At 45.9% G+C, this 11,079-nt stretch overlaps 1 protein-coding gene and 1 long non-coding RNA gene across 2 annotated transcripts in view; one reads left to right on the forward strand and one right to left on the reverse strand.

Moving 5' to 3' along the window:
• The first annotated feature begins 296 nt into the window (after window positions 1-296).
• Window positions 297-11,079, forward strand: part of ACVR1 (activin A receptor type 1) — a 126,714-nt gene continuing 115,931 nt past the window's right edge. The window contains exon 1 of the mRNA XM_029225033.1: window positions 297-477. The gene's annotated coding sequence lies outside the window, so the exon portion shown is untranslated. The remainder of the gene's footprint in view (window positions 478-11,079) is intronic.
• LOC114896744 overlaps window positions 9,945-11,079 on the reverse strand; it is a 1,414-nt gene continuing 279 nt past the window's right edge. The window contains exons 2-3 of the long non-coding RNA XR_003793893.1: window positions 10,461-11,061; window positions 9,945-10,214 (exon numbers count right to left, since the gene is read on the reverse strand). This is a non-coding gene — a long non-coding RNA (uncharacterized LOC114896744). The remainder of the gene's footprint in view (window positions 10,215-10,460; window positions 11,062-11,079) is intronic.

The raw sequence follows: 11,079 nt of genomic DNA on the forward strand, positions 1-11,079 counted from the left end.
CTTTTCTACTCTCCAGTGACCGTCCTCCGCCCCCGCCCCCGCCGCCCCCCGGGCCAGCCCCCACCCGGCCCGCCCGCGGCCGTCTTTCCAGCCCGTGCCGCAGCGCCTCGGGAAGTTTATTCCGCCCGCCCTCCTCCCCTTCCTTCTCCGCCTCCTCTTCACCCCGCCTCCCCTCCCTCCTCCGGCTCTTTCCCCGGGGTGGCTGCCGCTGCCGCCGCCGCTGCCAGGCAGCTCCTCGGCCAGCCGCGCCGGCCCCAGGGCTGGAAAGCCCCCGGCGCCCCGCACCGGCTCGCCGCACCCGCCCGCCGCAGCCGCCGCCACTGCCGCTCTGGGCCGGCCGCCGGCCCTCGGCCCCGCGGAGTTCCGGGCTCCCTCGCCGGCTGCACCGCCCCGCCCCGCGCCGCGCCGACCTGCAGCGCCCGGCTGGCTCGCACTCCGCCTCCCCCGGCTCGGCCCCCCGCCGCCGCGGGACCAGAGGTTAGTGCAGGTCGCCGGCCGCGTCTGCCGGAACCGGGAGGACCGAGGGAAGAGGGAGCCTAGCGGGAGAAGGGGCAGGAATTGGGGGTGGGAGGGTGGGCGTCTGAGGTGCCTCCCCCTCGCTTTCATTCCTTTCTCCCCCAAGCCGATTCACTCTCGGTGGGGGAAGCCGCCGCGGAACAAAACTGTCTTGCTGTGGGCCTGAACTGCCGGTGGGATGTGGCAGAGGGCAGAGGCGCGGAGTGCGGTGGTCTCTGGTTTGCAGTGTGTGTGTGTGTGTGTGTGCGTGCGCGCGTGTGTGTGTACGCGCGTGTGTGCATGTAGTGAACTCCTTCAGGGTGCGCGCCTCTGACTTGTAAATCGATCTGACCGCCTGGCCACGGGGCTCACCTTCCTAGCTGAGCTTGGTAGAGAGTAAAGGGATGGGCGAATCACCCCCACCCTCAAAATATCCGTCTCTTCCAAGAGGAATTTTCTGCTGGAAAGACAGCCAATAAACTCTGCTCAACGCCCTCCCTCCCTCCGTTCTTCCTAGCTGCAGTTTCAAAAAGCTTGAAAGCCAGGAATGTGGGATTCATCTTCCGATCCCCAGAAGGCAAATGTGGTTACAGATGTTGCACGGTACTTTGCCAAGTTTAAAACCCTTCCTTCAACACGGTCACCAAAACAGCGAGGCTAGACCCTTGGGTGCGCTGGGGAGAGATGTGGGCCTCTGGGGCTGCCGGACTCCCTAACTTCCGTCGGGTTCTAGACTGCCTCAGCTCTGTCCAGTTTGTGCCAGATAAGTCTCCCACTCTCCCCAGACTCCCCTTCTTTTCCCCGGGAGTTTTGAACGCTCCTTGCATGGGAGATAAACTGTAGAAGAAGCTACTTAGGGAAGAAAACATTCCACTTAGTAGCAAAAGAAAAGTCTTGGTTAAAAAGTTGTGCTTAATGTGGCTTTGGGAGAGAGGTAGCAAAGTAATACAATGGGTTTGTAAATTTTATTGGGCTTTCTTTCTTTTTTGAAGTGTGTGAGGTGGGAGTTCGATGATGATGAGAAAAGGGACTGATCTCATATGTACTTTGGTATATTTTTGAAAAGAGGCCCTGGCATTTAGACACGGACTTAACCCAGTGGTTTTAAAGAATCCTGTCCCACAGATGCAGACTGTTCTGACAGCCCAAGGAAAGGCGGTGGCAAAAAATAGACACCACCTCCCTTTTCCCCCCAAAAAATTCTTCCTGGAAAGGTGGTGGTAAGAAATTTCAAGAGCTGGGCTGATCCAAGTGGCGAGCCTTAAATGGAAACACTATAGTATGTCCTGGCACTTGTCTCTGGAGGTGGGTGGCTGGCAGGGGGCCCGGGCTTGGGCAGCCAGCAGACACTAGACTTGTGCTGACCTCAGACACTGGCCTCACCACCCAGTTTTACAGTATGCTTGAGTATGAATTATGGATCTTCACCATTTCACTGATGGGGACACAGGGGTTGGGAGGTTATCTTAGGCCTGGTCAGGACTTGGATCACCTGGCTTCTAAGACCAAGTCTCCTTTCTTGTGATTCAGTTGTTTTTGTTTTCTGTCCTGGGATTAAAAAAACAGAAGTCTTTTGAGGCTGAGATGTGTAGGCCTTAGACTGATTGCATTGTGTGTTGGATAATCGCATTTCTACCGTCACCCCTTCTGAAAATACTCAAAGGTGGTGAATGATGTTGCAATAAATTCTGCATAGATGGCAAAAAAAAATCAAGGGCCGGGATGGGTTCATTCTCTCCTTTTCTAGAAGTATGGGTAAGTTTTACTTGAAATGGAGAGAGTGGTTTTAAATAAAACTTGATATAGGCAGTAGTTTTACAACTTTCGTGCCTTGGAAGAGAGTGATCATTTGAATCCGAGTAAGTCTCTTGTTGCCTCTAAGTAATTTAAAAGGGTATTAAGGATGCAGAGTAAAGATGGAGGAGTACGCCATATTCAGGAATGTGGCGAATTAATTTCAGAAGTGAGGAACTTAATTCCGTTAATAGTACTGTAATGTTTTGTTTCCAAAGTAGTGATTTACCAAATTTTGTGCATTTGTCAACAGAACGGATAATAGTGATTGAATCAGTAAATAGAGACTATGCCTCTATCTTACCCTAGATTGCACAGGACTAGTCCCGTGATGATCGTGATAGGCTTCTAGGTAAGGTTGGATTGAGTAGTCCAGCTTTCTGGGGGAGGGAGGGATGGGGTAGAAATGGATTTGAAAAATGATCCCGCTATTCAAGGTCATGAGGTGAAGATGGAATCAATGCGTAAATAGTGTACTTTAGGCAAACAGGAGCTGGGACTGGAACCTCTCCTCTGTGCTTGCTCTGCTGTTGGATCCCTGACTCTTGATTTATTTTTACATGTTAGAAATTAGGGAGAAGTAAACTACTGATGGTGGGACAATCCTCTGATATGTTTTGAGTGAATTTAATGACAGAGATGTTGATTTGGGGAGGAGGTGGACTGGATAAAACATGCCAGGCACTGTGCTCAGCTCTTCACACGCACTTTTTCACTATATTTTCACAACAACCATATGGTTTATTATCATTTCATTCCTTTACAATAAGAAATAGAGGCTTGCAAAATTAAGTTGCCCTAAGCTGTAGAGCTAGTCAGTGGTGGAGTGGGGGATTTGAACCAGGAGTTTGTGGGACTGTGGAACCCATGTTCTCGGCCATTCTTGCCAGTGTTTGCCACAAAGGTCATTCATTTGTACACTGTCGTCATGAGTTTACCATAGCCAAGTCTGTCTCAGTCTATTAATTAGTTAGTATTTGTCTTTAAAGCAACGATTCACCTTAAAAAAAAACCCTTAAAGACATCATCTTTTAAGAAGAAACAATATAACACTGCTGTATTTGGAAAGCCAACTCACTGGTTATGATTAGGAAATAATCCTAAAGATGCATTCATACTTTTTTAAAAAAAATTGTTTGTTTATTTAGTTATTTTTGGCTGCGTTGGGTCTTTGTTGCTGCACGTGGGCTTTCTTTTTTCTAGTTGCGGCAAGCAGGGGCTACTCTTCCTTGCAGTGCGCAGGCCTCTCATTGCGGTGGCTTCTCTTGTTGCGGAGCGCGGGCTTCATTAGTTGTGGCGTGCGGGCTCAGTAGTTGTGGCTCGCGGGCTCTAGATTGCAGGCTCCGTAGTTGTGGTGCACGGGCTTAGTTGCTTCGCGGCACGTGGGATCTTCCCGGACCAGGGCTCGAACCCGTGTCTCCTTCATTAGCAGGTGGATTCTTAACCACTGCGCCACCAGGGAAGGCCAATGCATTCGTACTTAGATTGAAACCCAAGTTCAGGACAATGAATTCTGTGTGTGTGTGTGTGTGTGTGTGTGTGTGTGTGTGTGTGTGTTGCGGGGACCTGGGGATTTGGGTGGGGTGGGGGAGGTAGGTAGATGATACAGTATTGGGTGATATTCTGGTTTTTGGATTAAGTGATGTGTTCATGGGTGCTGATTTTATTTTTAGACTTTATAACCTACATACACGATGCATACTTTTTTATAAAAAGATAAAGGAAATTAAACACATAACCATTAACATAATGATTACTTGGGGAGTATGTCACTGCACTACGTAGACTTAGCTTGGTGCCTGTGTGAAGTAGGCACGCAAGAACTGTTGGCTGATTGACAAGACCCCAGGTGATAATTTTAAAGCAAGCTGATTGTTGTCATACCTGAATAAGATTGAGGTATGTCCCCCCTGCCCCCTACCCATTTTCTCCTGCTTCCACTCTCATTTCCAATATCGTGACTAGAATAATAGCATGGACTGTTGCCTGGTTTCTCCTGACTGCGGTTATGGGAGACATGGGCTGGGCTGAAGCTGGCACTTCTCAGCATCACCTTGTCTTATATATCTAGTGCTCAGGATGGGGCAAAGAATGCTGTCATGAAGTGTTGAAACGCTTTCGGTTTTACCCAGTGTAAGTGTGACCGTTCAGACTGGGAAGCCGCTATTTAAGTTAAAGCAGTGCCTGGCTAAAATGTTCACGGCATTAAACTGGCGAGGCTCTGAAATAAAACCATCAGAGATTTTAATTGGAGTCCACATAGTCTCCTGTTTTATTTTCCCAAGCAAATATTGGGCACTGTGGCTTTATTCCTGGAAATGAGGATTTGAATTGGGTTTCCTGGTACAAAATGCTTTCTTTGATCTCTTGGAGTGAAAACTTTGTGTTTCTTTCTGTGGCCAACTCCAGCTCTTAAAAGAACCAAATGGAATACTTACCTCTTCTTTTTTAATACTTGGCCATAGACTGCTCTTGCTTGCCATGCTAGTTTAAGAATCAGAAGTTCCAAACCAGGATTTGCCTATTGGGAAGGGCCTTCAAATTAAAGACCCCTTATGAAAGAGCTTCGTCAAGAGTTGGTGTGGTTGGCACATCACAGCCTTTGGTTCAGATTGAAGGTAGTTTTACTTGAACTTATGCTCTCAAAATTAATAGGAGACCCAGCAGCTTCCTTTTTGAAGTTGAAACAAATATTTCCCCCTACCCCCAGTATTCAAACCGGCTGCACAGTTGAATAATATTCTTGTGCTCTTGTATGTGTTTCTGGAAATCTGAGCTTGTTTATATGTCTAAAAGACTCTCCTGTGATCCAGGAGAGCTTTTTTCTCCAGAGCCACCGCCACTCAGTTGTTTGATTTTTGGGTTTCAGTCTTTGACCAACATTCCACTTTGCCCATTGGAGTTGCTTCATTGTTTGCTCTGGGTATTTGACCTTTATTTCTGTGACTGGGAAAGTGACTTTACATTTTAGCCTTTCTAAATTTTGTGGAGGTTCATGCAGCAGGTGAAGTTTGTTTTTGGAGGATGGGCTAGGTCAGAGGGTCCGATTTAGCGCAGGTGCCCTGATGGATTTGCAGGAGTTCAGCTCTCTCATCATAAAGGCTAAACCTTGGCTGCCCTATCCCTCATTTCTCCCACTTTTGAGGACAGTCAAATCCTTCAGGGCTCAGAATGGTTGGTCATTGCAAGCAAGAATGCTTCCTGGATTTTGCCTTTTGACATTCTTTTAGGGTTTGGTCATCTTCACTACTCATTCTGAGACTTGATTGATCTCTTTGAGGGCAAGGACTTCAAGTTATTCATTCCTCCATTTTTAAAGTTCTACACAATTCATTTCTCTTCACCAATTTAAAACTTTTCAAATTCTCTCACTGGGCTCCTTGAGGGCAAGGACTGTGTCATATTCATCTTCTGTGTATCTCTTGCGCCTAATATAATACCTGGCCCGGACCACACAGTCAGTAAATTGTTTTTTAATTGCTGAGAGAATGATTGGATGGTTGCATGTGAAAGGAGCAAAGGAAGCCAGTACTCTAGACAGTCAGGGAGGCGGTCGCGAGAGAAGATGATGCCAGACACAAGTCCTTAAGTGTGTTTGGGAACCAGGAACAAAAGACACTGTAGGTTGAAGGAACTGTTTTTTTTTTTGTTTTTTTTTTTAAGCGGTGCGCGGGCCTCTCACTGTTGTGGCCTCTCCCGTTGCGGAGCACAGGCTCCGGACGCGCAGGCTCAGCGGCCAGGGCTCACGGGCCCAGCCGTTCCGCGGCATGTGGGATCTTCCCGGACCGGGGCACGAACCCGTGTCCCCTGCATCGGCAGGCGGACTCTCAACCACTGCGCCACCATGGAAGCCCCGAAGGAACTGTTTTTGATATTTCTTTATTATGCTTGCTATTTTAACTTAGTGAACTCAACAAACATCTATTGTATTCTCTTCGTATATGGTTCCTTTTTTTTGATTGTTTTTAGAGTTCAGGATGACACCTCTTTTTTTGGGGAAAAATATCTCAACTAATTTTTCCTAGCCTGCAGAGCCAGGACTCCTGCAGTACCATGTGTGTGGCTGGGACTCAAACACTGGTGAATTGACTCCTCGACACTAACTTTCTCCCGTTGCATATGTTCTCAAACAGTTGACCATGAAAATAGTGTGGTAGATAGTGCTGATGTGAGAGGTGGATGACCTCTTGGGAAAATGGACAGAATCCAAAGTAAAGTCCTCTTTTGGTAGGTTTTTAAGGGCTGATTTGAGTGGGTGTCCCACGTAGATCTTTTCCACTCGAACGCGTGACAGCTGGGTGCCTTGCTCATCTATGAAAGCCGGATGGGCCTTTGTGGCCACCATGCAGCATGGATGCCATTGAAAATAAGATTGCTCTAGTTTTTGTTTCTTTTTTAGGCATTTATGGAAGAATTATTGACTGAACTAAAAAATAACCTTGAGTTTGAAGAGAAATGTGCAGAGGGGATAAAGGAAGGTAGGGGTAATCTCGGACAAAGCTAGATATTAGATGTGGGATGATACTTGGAGTTTGGAGAGCAGGTACTGAGAAAAATGTGCCATAAAAAGAACTTGAGAAAAAGCATTTCTGGTCTAGAGGGGATAGGTTGAGGAGCTATTTTAAACCAAGTTCTGAATCTTCACTTTTGCTATGATTGATAAGTGGTGTTACACTCTGGGTGAAAATCCAGTGTGCTTGTTCACTCTCCTTAAGTGATAGTTCAGTGCTTATAAGCAAATAACCACCAAGAGAGCCAGTGCTTTTGGACTTGTAACTTGATGTCAGGGACTGACAAGAGAGAGAAATATATGGAGGGACAACCAGTAGCAAGAAAAAGTGTAGGTGGTTTTCTAGAGTGACTCTCACCTTCCTCTATGGGAATAGGAAAGTGGTAAGAGAAAAGTGTGCCAAATGATATATATATATATATATATATATATATATATTTTTTTTTTTTTTTTTTTGCGGTGTGCGGGCCTCTCACTGCTGGGGCCTCTCCCGTTGCGGAGCACAGGCTCCAGACGCGCAGGCTCAGCGGCCATGGCTCACGGGCCCAGCCGCTCTGCGGCATGTGGGATCTTCCCGGACCGGAGCACGAACCCGTGTCCCCTGCATCGGCAGGCGGACTCTCAACCACTGCGCCACCAGGGAAGCCCCAAATGATATTTTTTATAGGCTTTTTTGAGCTTGAAGAACTGAACTATTGTGCACAACAGGTGGCAAGAACAAACATTCTCCTATTTTATGAGTGTGGCATAGTAAAAAATGGAAAATCTTAGTCCCCAGAGATTATATAAACGCAAACGTTCTATTTGAGTATTTTAAAAACATTTTTGACTCTCAGCAGTTGAGTTTACATCATGACTGAATGCACATACACACATACGCATGCATATTAAAGATAAAGCTGAATTACACATTTTACAAAACACTATTGCAATGCTTTCTAATTTCTGTTCAATTTTTGTTACAGAAAATTCTGGTCTCTATCTACCAAATCGATTTCACAACTTGCTAATGGGCTCTAAGCAGCTGTTTAGAAAAACCTATTCTAGGTATTGTGAAAATCAGCCTTAATTTGTTTATTCTAATCTGGGTGAGAATTCTGTTTTTCTTCTTGTATGAGTCTCAGTCACTTTGCAGATGGTCCATACCCCTCTGCTGCTCCCCCATCATCCCCCCAATCCTGGTGTTCTTCTCTCTGTGTAGGGGTCTTTGCTTGTTTCTCCAAATCAGATTAAAGTGACCAGTATGTGTTTTGGACCAGCTTCAAGCGTGCATCATTATCTTGATCCCAATCAGCATCGAAGGTGGGACTAATTAATTTAAACTGGTGGCAGGAGCCACTTAGCTCCCTGTTTATTTAGATTATGTTTGAATGGGAGGGTGACTTTTCACATAATATGGGGACAGCAGGAGTGCCTGTGCAGGTCACGTGCCCCAAAAGGACGAGAGAGAGGTGGGGAAGATACCCCTGTACATTTATTGTTCAGAAACGCAACACGTGGTTAGTAGAGTACAGCTCTTTGCGTTCAACGATGTAAGTAAGAGCACAGTCCCATGGCGGCGACCATCACTGTTGTCATTGTCCTTATCATTAACATTTCCCTGCCTTGCTGCTGCTTCTGCTTCATCTTTTCCCCCTCTTTGTCCTTCATTTATTAAGCATTTGTCAGGTTCAGTAAAACCAAGTTGATCTTAGGGTGCACTTGAGTAAGGGTTTGAAGAATCACACATGTAACTATAAAGGGCAGAACTCTGAGTATCCTGGTCACAAGATACAGAGGGATAAGGATCAGCCAACACCTTTGAGGAAGTAGCTGTTTGGCTGGCCTTGGAAAGAGGTACCATTTTGATGTTATCATTTGGAGAGGTATCTATCTGTGTGTAGGCTGTGGAATAGGCAACATTCCAAAACCAGGGAATGGGGCAAGTAAATACAAGATAGTTGGCTTTTGTTTGAGTCAAGTTGTAAAAAATAGAGTTGTACATATATTTTTAAAAATAAATTTATTTATTTATTTTATTTTTGGCTGTGTTGGGTCTTTGTTGCTGAGCACAGGTTTTCTCTAGTTGTGGTGAGCGGGGGGCTACTCTTCGTTGTGGTGCGTGGGCTTTTCATTGCGGTGGCTTCTCTTGTTGCGGAGCACGGGCTCTAGGTGCACAGGCTTCAGGAGTTGTGGCACGCAGGCTCAGTAGTTGTGGCTCCTGCTTTAGAGCACAGGCTCAGTAGTTGTGGTGCACGGGCTTAGTTGCTCCACAGCATGTGGGATCTTCCCGGACCAGGGCTTGAACCTGTGTCCCCTGCATTGGCAGGCGGACTCCTAACCACTGTGCCACCAGGGAAGTCCCAGAGTTGTACATATTTTTAATCACTAGAATCAGACTCAGTGCCTTGAGGTGTAGCTTCTTGGAGAGGCATTAAGACCTGAGACATCTCAAAGGAACAGCAGACTCATGTCTCTGAGTTTGCACTAATTTCCAGGCCAAAGTGTCCTGAGTAGAATGGCCAGTGCTGTTTAAATGGTTATATTGCATACCCTCTCTCACTTTTATTTATTTTTATTTTTTGCCAAGCATATATGGTCATTCCTGGAAGTTATAAAAGTTCAAAGCTCTTTGTGATGCGATTGGCGTACCTTAAGGTGAGAGCACTTTAGAAGAAAACTTGGAAAGGGAGATTCAGAGCCAAATTATGGTTTACTTTGAATGTCAGACTAGAGGTTTTAGACTTGATTTTTAAAGAGCAGCAATAAGATAATAATACCTGTGAAGGAGGACCTGATCAGGCCCCTACTTGCATTCTCTCATTTAAGGCTCATACAACTCTGTGAGATACTTCATCTTATTATCCCCATTCTACAACAGGAGAGACTGAGACTCAGAGGGGTGATGGAGGATGTCTAAGGTCCCACGCCTGAGCTTTAACCCAGGCTGTATACATCCCGAAGTCACCATGCTTTATAGCAGAGGTTGAAAACTAGATGGCCCGTGGGCTGAATACACCTCAGAGTTGTGTCCTGTTTGATACTGCATTCAAAACATTTTTTAAAATGGTTGCCAACATTTAAATATGGGGAAATTTCCCACAAAAAGTCCAAATTTCCACCTACTCCTGTAAACTTGAAAGCTCTGGCAGGAGCAGGCCCATACTCCTGCAGGAAACCTGTGGTTGTGATTGTGTCTGTCTGAGGGGACGTGTGTGCTGTGGTTACGGCAGTCCTGGCTCATCCTGTTCTCCTCCGGGTGCTGAGGCCCAGCATCAGTTGCTGTTTATTCTTTAGTTCCTTAGACTCCTAGTCTGCCTCACCACTGGATGCTAACTGCATTGTCCCTATAGGCATATGAGTGTGAGACCCCTGTTACATAGCCTTCCGTTGGCAGTTGATGGTTAGTTTAGTGGTGAAGGTAGATGGCCAGCACCTAAGAGGAAATGAAAGTAGGTAGAATTAGGGTTTGGGGCTGGAGAAGCTGTAGAGTGAATGAATCATTTTTTGTGAAGAGAGGGAGGGATGGGTGGTGGACAAACGTTATCTGACTTTTGGAACCTGGGTGACTAGGAGAATGGTGTTGATCTTAAAAGAAAGCAGAAGGTTGGTAAGAGGGGCTGGTTTGAGATAGGCATGGCACTAGCATTGAGGTGGGACACAGACATAGAAGAGGGCTTACCTGAGTCTAGTGAGTTGACTGGAACCCTGTCGAATATGATACTGGAACCCTGGAGATAAGGGCTTGGAGCTGTGGAAGAGGACGGAAATGCCTTTTGGAAATGGGAAGAAGTGGGCTAAGGTCTGAATGATAAAATGAACCAGGTACAAACAGTTCAAAGTCTCTTATTGACTTTTTTGGGTCAAGTTCCCTGTCTTGCAAATAAACCAAATGTTTATCCTGACAAAGGGGTACAATAACAATCTTCAACTTTTAAGCCTGGGAACTAACGAACATCTGCTCATAGAATCAAAGGCAGGTATGCTTTTTGATGAGTGACACCTGTAACTTATGTTTATGCCTATTTTGCTAAGCCTTATTTAGGTGAAAAGGATTCAAGCAATGACTTTTTCTTTTCTTTTCTTTTTTTTTTTTTTTTGGTACACAGGTGATAGAAAATGTTCCTGAGATGGGGGGAAAATGTCAGAGAATGGTTCAGTTTAGAATGGAATGTCGTTTTCAAATTCAGATGAGGTTTTTTTTGTTTTTTGTTTTTCCTTCTCTTGGCTTGTTTGTTTAGGATTCCCTCCAACTCATTGTTACTTAATCAGTTTAGGTCCACCTCAGCTACTCTCCTTCT

This window comes from Monodon monoceros, unplaced genomic scaffold (genome assembly GCF_005190385.1).
Source record: "Monodon monoceros isolate NGI ecotype Baffin Bay Population unplaced genomic scaffold, NGI_Narwhal_1 Super_Scaffold_16, whole genome shotgun sequence".
Classification (NCBI taxonomy): Eukaryota; Metazoa; Chordata; class Mammalia; order Artiodactyla; family Monodontidae; genus Monodon; species Monodon monoceros.